Source organism: Lolium perenne, chromosome 3, assembly GCF_019359855.2.
Source record: "Lolium perenne isolate Kyuss_39 chromosome 3, Kyuss_2.0, whole genome shotgun sequence".
Taxonomy (NCBI): domain Eukaryota; kingdom Viridiplantae; phylum Streptophyta; class Magnoliopsida; order Poales; family Poaceae; genus Lolium; species Lolium perenne.
In genome coordinates this window covers 296,600,992-296,608,950 of record NC_067246.2, presented here as the reverse complement: position 1 = coordinate 296,608,950, position 7,959 = coordinate 296,600,992, and positions in this window count along the sequence as shown.

The following is a 7,959-nucleotide window of genomic DNA, read 5'->3' as shown; positions in this document are numbered from 1 at the left end:
AGTGGATCAGATGGCTCCAGCTCCATCGAGCACATAGGCCGATATTTGGCGCAACTAGGACCGGCTTCAGTGTCGGATCAACTACGCGTGAGGCTCTTTTCACAGTCCCTCACGGGATCGGCTTTCGGATGGTACACCTCATTGCCACCGGACTCCATCCGGACGTGGAAGCAGTTGGAAGAACAGTTCCATATGCAGTACCATTCAGAGGCTTCCGAGTCCGGCATTGCCGATCTAGCACAACTACGTCAGAAGCGTGGAGAAACTGTCACAGAATACATCCAGCGCTTCAGGAATCTTAGGAACCGATGTTATTCGGTTCGTATAACTGAAAAAGAAGCGATCGAGTTGGCGATAGCGAGGCCTTGCAACACAGCTCAAGGACATGGCCTCCCAAGCAGATTATCCCTCACTTGGCGCACATGGTTCAGAAACTATTGGCATATGAACAGCGCCACCGGACCTGTACCAAGACAAGTTCAAGCGTGCGATAGTCCTGGTCGATGCAGAGGAAGACAAAGTTCCTGCGGGAGACCAAGAGGTAGCAGTGGCTGAATGGACTCGGGGAGGAACCCCCGTGTCCTGCAAATGGGTAAAGCCACCAGGCCCGCCCAGGGGATTTGATTTTGACGTGACCAAGACTGAACAAATCTTCGACCTCCTGCTCAAGGAGAAACAGTTGACGATTCCTGAAGGTCTCAAATTCCCCACGGTGCAAGAGCTGAACGGAAAGCCATACTGCAAATGGCACAACTCGCTCTCCCATGCCACCAACGACTGCAGGGTATGGCGTCAGCACATCCAAGCGGCGATAGAAAAAGGGCGTCTAATTTTCAACCAGTACGCCATGAAGGTCGACACCCAGCCCTTTCCCGCCGTTAACATGGTGGAGTGCACTTACCCTGAAGGTTGCCAGCCAGGATCCTCGTTCAGCATCAACATGGTAGGACCCGGGAAACACGCTGGCAAAGATGGAGACGAGGGCAGCTGCTCTCGTAGCAAGGATACAGAGGAAGCCGCTCCACGCGATCGGCTCTATCACGATGGCAAGCGCTACGTCACAGAGGGAGAAGTGAAGAACATCAGATATCAGCGACCCCTCTCTGATCACCTCCTCAACAAGTATGTGAGTCAGTATGACCAACGCCGACGATCCAGCGATGATGAGGAAAGAGATCGTCTGGCTAGAGAAGCCAGAAGACATCGTCGGCATAATCGCGATGAGGAGGAGCACGAGCGCCGCGCCACAGAAAAATCAAGGGAGCAAGACGACAACGACAGGCATTGGAACTGCCCCTTCTTCAGACACTGCTGGGATTCAGGAATGAGCCGATTGCCCACAATCGGCAATTGCCCAGAATGCAACCAGAAGAAGAAGGAGGCAGCCAACGTGTCTGTGTTCAAGCGCCTAGGGCCTCTCCCGCCACAAAGCAAACGCGCTGAGTCACCTCGTTGGGCAGATCTCGAGGATTCAGAAGACGAGGAAGAAGAAGAAGAAGACAGGTACCACCGTCCAAGGTGGTGCCCTGATGGACTCAGCCGTTCACAAAAGCGCAGGGTTCAGCGATTGCGCGGCCTGGAGGAAGCCGAAAGGTTATACCTGCATACGTTAAGGAAGGCACGACCTGATCTAGCCGCGAAAGTTCAGCGAACCCTGGACGAAGGGGGTCGTCCACGGAAAATGGAGTGGCGCCCCAAACAAAGGAAAACCGATGATGAAACATCGGCTGGTACAAACATGGTGCTCGTCCTTCCGACGGAACTTAGTGCCCCACGATTCTACGATGCACTCAAGGTGGATGACAGCAGGCGCATCAAGTCAGAGGTTGGGCTGGTTTTATCCACCAGCCTGACCGAGTAGCAAGGACGAACCGACGAGCAAAAGGGGCGAGGCTGATCCTTGTGATCGGCCCCAAAAATTACGAAGGAACATTACAGAACTTTCAGTCAGCGCTTCAATCAATGTGAAGGCCGATCCCAGCAATCGGCCAAAAATTATCTTCACCACATGTTCTGCCTGTGTTCAACATTGATCTACTGGGCAACGGCCACGTCGGCGGATGAAAATTAGCACGAATCCTCGCGGAGCCGACGTGCAAGTACAGTGCTTTGGCTAACCACAGAGCCGATATCTACAGTCACCTGGCAGATTCGGCTCGGGGGGCATATAGTCGGATAAACATGTGCAGATGAACATGTGTAAGATGAACATGTGTAAACACATGTGCAGTGAAGCATTAGGGGCCGATTAGAAAAAATCGGCCAGTAAAAAAAAAATTTACATAATAGACAGCCGATGCAAGGGGCATCGACTTTAGAATTGAGGAGCAGCCGATGCGTAGACATCGACTCTAGTACAGTTACACAAAGATCAAGGCCTACCGTTTATATGCTCAGGGATCACATTGCCGCCAAGATGGTTTTCGGCTTGGGATTTCATTTACAACATCGTCGTTCAGCGGAAGAAAGCTGATCAATGACCTGTGCATCCTCGCCGGTATCCTCGCCTTGATTAAGGCTCGGGGGGCAGTTAACTTGGTAGAGGCTCTGATTTGGGAGCCGATTGGAGTCGCATCGACTGACCCTACATTGTGATCTTCTCTGAAGCAGTAAGGTGTTGCAAAAGAAGACTGCTGAAGCTATGGAGAGGAATCGGAAAAGGAGGCCGTCGGCTTTCTACAGGTTTTGGACCGTCCTGTCGCTGCAAGAGAAGGAAAGGGACTGGATTCTCAAAATAGCCGATGAGTAGTCATCGGCTAAGGGATTGCGAAAAATTATGGTCAGGTATCAAATCGCAGTCTGAAATTGAGAAGTGCCTGACCGACGGGCTAATCGGCATGTGAGTCCGGCTTCACGGGCGTCCAAAAGAAAAGAAATCCGATACGTTGCAATCGGTCTTGGCATGACAGGCGGAAGGAATGAAATTGGAGTGATTGAAGGATGAATTGAAAGAACAATTTCATTGATTCAAAGGAGCGGCTTTACAAGAAAGAGCCGATGGCTCTCAAAAGAGGGATCTGGTGCCTAGTGCACTGCTACTACTAGTCCTATTCTACTAGTCGTCGCTGTCCTCGTCATCGCCGCCGTCGATGTCGTCGGCGCTGCTCCCAGGAAGCTCCTCGTCGCTGCTGCCCCAGCCCTTGGCTGGAGCCTCGTCCTCCTCGTCATCATCATCATCCTCGCTGTCCGCCCAGGAGCGGAAGCGCTTGGTCGGCGGATACCCGATGGAGGAGGAGGATTCATCCTCCTCCTCTTCCTCCTCGTCATCATCTTCGTCCTCGCTGTCCGCCTGCACACGGGAGCGCTTCTTCGGCGGGAGCTTGGCGGAGGGGGAGGCCTTGGCCTTCGCTACTTCTCCTTCTTTCTTCTCATTGTCGGAGGAGAGGGGGTTCACCTCGGAGTGAAGGTTGTCCTCGTTCTTCCTCTTCGGCGAGGATTGGAGGGGGAGGCCTGAGAGGGAAGAGGAAGAGGAAGACATTGCTACAGGAGGAGGGGGTTTTTTGGTGCCGATGGCTGGAACAGAGGAAGGGGATAAAGAGAGCTAATCAATCGGCATAGTTAAATAATGAGAAGCCTGGTGGGAATTTAATGCCATTGCAGTTTCCGAGGAAGTGATGCCAAAGTTATCGAATTTGGCAGAGAAGCTGAAAGACAGGTCATCATGATGAGGAATACTGCAACGGCTCTGCTCTGCTACGACATGACCCTTCGAAGGAAAAACAGAGTGGTTTTGGAATTATCATTGCCAAAACCAGGGGGGCATGTGTTATCACCAGATTTTGGCCAAATCAGGAGGTGGGCCGTAAGGGAGATGGGCTTGAAAGATTACACGTGAAAGATCTCTGAAGCGGCCTTGCACGAGGAGTTTGGGCTGGATTGCCCGTGTATCTTTAATTATGGTAGATTGTATTTTAGATTAAAAGTTAGAGTTTGTATCGTGCACGGTGGGGATTATTCCCACGTTAGAAAGTCCCTTGGACTATAAATATGTATCTAGGGTTTATGGAATAAACAACAACACACGTTCAACCAACAAATCAATCTCGGCGCATCGCCAACTCCTTCAACTCGAGGGTTTCTACCGGTAAGCGACATGCTGCCTAGATCGCATCTTGCGATCTAGGCAGCACAAGCTCCACGTTGTTCATGCGTTGCTCGTACTGAAGCCTTGTTGATGGCGAGCAACGTAGTTATCATAGATGTGTTAGGGTTAGCATAGTTCTTCGCGTAACATGCTATCGTAGTGCAACCCTTGCATGTCTAGCCGCCCTCACACCTATCTTAGGTGTGGGGGCGGCACCCCGCTTGATCATTATTTAGTAGATCTGGTCCGTTACGATTGCTCCTTGTTCTACAAGGATTAGTTTAATATCTGCAATAGTTAGGCCTTACAAAGGGGGGGAGGATCCAGCGGCACGTAGGGTGTCGTTTGCTAGTCCTAAACAGGATGTTCCGGGGATCAACTTCGTGTTGGTTTTTAGGCCTTGTTTAGGATCGGCTTACGATCACCGTGCGTGGCCGCGAGGCCCAACCTGGAGTAGGATGATCCGATTTTGCGGTGAAAACCCTAAATCGTCGTAGATCTAATTAGCTTTATCTTGATCAAGCAGGACCACCATATATTCGTGCACCCCGTACGAATCATGGGTGGATCGGCTCCTTGAGCCGATTCACAGGATAACCTGAGAGCCGATCGAGGCTCGTATTTAATGTTTACGTGTATGCCATGCAGGAAACTAAGCGAGGCATCTCCATCACCTTCCTGACCAGGTATAGGTCAGGTGGCACGCCCTTGCAATCAGCATCGGACGTGTGACCAGAAAGGCTTTGCGGGCCGTCGCTCGGAGGGACCTCAGCCAGCCGCAGCTCTAGGTTGTTCCCGGCTCTACCGTGTTGATCGTCGCTGCCCGCCGGTGGGTTTTGACAGTCAACAATAGTAAGGTTCATACTATATTTGGATTACTGCGCAGAAACAGATTTCTTGCTGTCACGAATCTGGACCTAATTCTCTGTAGGTAACTCAGAAAATTATGCAAATTTACGTGAGTGATCCACAGATATGTACGCAACTTTCATTCAATTTGGGCATTTTCATCAGAGCAAGTCTGGTGCCTCAATAAAATTCGCCTTTACGGACTGTTCTGTTTTGACAGATTCTGCCTTTTATTTCGCATTGCTTCTTTCGCTGTGTTGGGTGGATTTCTTTGTTCCATTACCTTCCAGTAGCTTTGGGCAATATCCAGAAGTGTTAAGAATGATTGTGTCACCTCTGAACATGTGAATTTTTGATTATGCACTAACCCTCTAATGAGTTTGTTTTGAGTTTGGTGTGGAGGAAGTTTTCAAGGGTCAAGAGAGGAGGATGATATACTATGATCAAGAAGAGTGAAAGCTCTAAGCTTGGGGATGCCCCGATGGTTCAACCCTGCATATTTCAAGAAGACTCAAGCGTCTAAGCTTGAGGATGCCCAAGGCATCCCCTTCTTCATCGACAACTTATCAGGTTTCTTCTCTTGAAACTATATTTTTATTCGGTCACATCTTATGTGCTTTACTTGGAGCGTCTGTGTGTTTTTATTTTTATTCATGTTTGAATAAATTCGGATCCTAGCAATCCTTGTTTGGGAGAGAGACACGCTCCGCTTTTTCATATGAACACTTGTTCTTCGTTTTACTTTTAATGTTCAATGATAAAAGTTGGAAGCTACATCACTTATGGTTATTTGGTTGGAAACAGAAAATGCCTCATATTGTCTTGAATAATTTGACACTTGGCAATTGTTTTGAGCTCTCAAGTAGATCATGATTAAGTTTTTTCATGTAGTTTAAACCTATTAGTGGAGAACTACCGTAGAGCTTGTTAAAATTGGTTTACATGATTGGTCTCTCTTAAGGTTTAGATATTTTCTGGTAAAAGTGTTTGAGCAACAAGGAAGACAGTGTAGAGTATTATAATGCTTGCAATATGTTCTTATGTAAGTTTTGCTGTACCGGTTCATACTTGTGTTTGCTTCAAATAACTTTGCTAGCCCAAAGCCTTGTACTGAGAGGAAATGCTTCTCGTGCATCCAAAACCTTGAGCCAAAACCTATGCCATTTGTGTCCACCATATCTACCTACTATGTGGTATTTCCTGCCATTCCAAGTAAATACTTCATGTGCTACCTTTAAACCTTCAAAATGCTTCTCAATTTGTGTTAATGTTTTATAGCTCATGAGGAAGTATGTGGTGTTTATCTTTCAACCTTGTCATTTACTCTTGACAGACTCTCACCAATGGACTAGTGGCTTCATCCGCTTATCCAATAATTTTGCAAAAAGAGCTGGCAATGGGGTTCCCAGCCCCAATTAATTAACCTTCATTAATAATTCTCTTCACATGTTTTGCTCTGATTCATCAGTAAGCAACTTAATTTTGCAAATAGACACTCCTTCATGGTATGTGAATGTTGGAAGGCACCCGAGGATTCGGTTAGCCATGGCTTGTGTAAGCAAAAGGTTGGGAGGAGTGTCATCCATAAATAATAAAACTAAAGTACATGTGTAAACAAAAGAGAAGAGGGATGATCTACCTTGCTGGTAGAGATAACGTCCTTCATGGGAGCCGCTCTTGAAAGTCTGGTTGATGAGGTAGTTAGAGTGCCCACTACCATTCGTTGACAACAACAAACACCTCTCAAAACTTTACTTTTATGCTCTCTATATGATTTCAAAACTTAAAAAGCTCTAGCACATGATTTAATCCCTGCTTCCCTCTGCGAAGGGCCTTTCTTTTACTTTATGTTGAGTCAATTTACCTATTTCCTTCCATCTTAGAAGAAAACACTTGTGTCAACTGTGCATTGATTCTTACATACTTGCTTATTTGCATTCATCATATTACTTTGTGTTGACCATTATCCATGAGATATGCATGTTGAAAGTTGAAAGCAATTGCTGAAACTTAATCTTCCTCTGTGTTGCTTCGATGCTTTTACTTTGAATCTATTGCTTTATGAGTTAACTCTTGTGCAAGGCTTCTGATGCTTGTCTTGAAAGTACTCTTCATGAAAAGTTTTGCTATATGTTATCTATTTGTTAGCAACTATAGATCATTGCCTTGAGTCATGATACGTCTCCGACGTATCGATAATTTCTTATGTTCCATGCCACATTATTGATGATATCTACATGTTTTATGCATAGTTGATGTCATATTTATGCGTTTTCCGGAACTAACCTATTGACGAGATGCCGAAGGGCCAGTTGCTGTTTTCCGCTGTTTTTGGTTTCAGAAATCCTAGTAAGGAAATATTCTCAGAATCGGACGAAATCAACGCCCAACATCTTAGGATTGCATGAAGCTTCCAGAACACCCGAGAGCCGCCAGAGGGGGGCCACAGGCCCACCAAACAGTAGGCCGGCGCGGCCAAGGGGGGCCCGCGCCCCCCTGTTGTGTCGTTGCCTCGTTGACCTTCTGACGCCGCCTCTTCGCCTCTATAAAGGTCCCTGACCTAAAACATCGATACGAAAAAAGCCACGGTACGAGAAACCTTCCAGAGCCGCCGCCATCGCGAAGCCAAGATCTGGGGGACAGGAGTCTCTGTTCCGGCACACCGCCGGGACGGGGAAGTGCCCCCGGAAGGCTCCTCCATCGACACCACCGCCATCTCCATCAACGCTGCTGTCTCCCATGAGGAGGGAGTAGTTCTCCATCGAGGCTCGGGGCTGTACCAGTAGCTATGTGGTTAATCTCTCTCCTATGTGCTTCAATACAATAATCTCATGAGCTGCCTTACATGATTGAGATTCATATGATGATGCTTGTAATCTAGATGTCATTATGCTAGCTAGTCAAGTGGATTTTACTTATGTGATCTCCGGAGACTCCTTGTCCCACGTGTGTAAAGGTGACAGTGTGTGCACCGTGTGGGTCTCTTAGGCTATATTTCACAGAATACTTATTCACTGTTATGAATG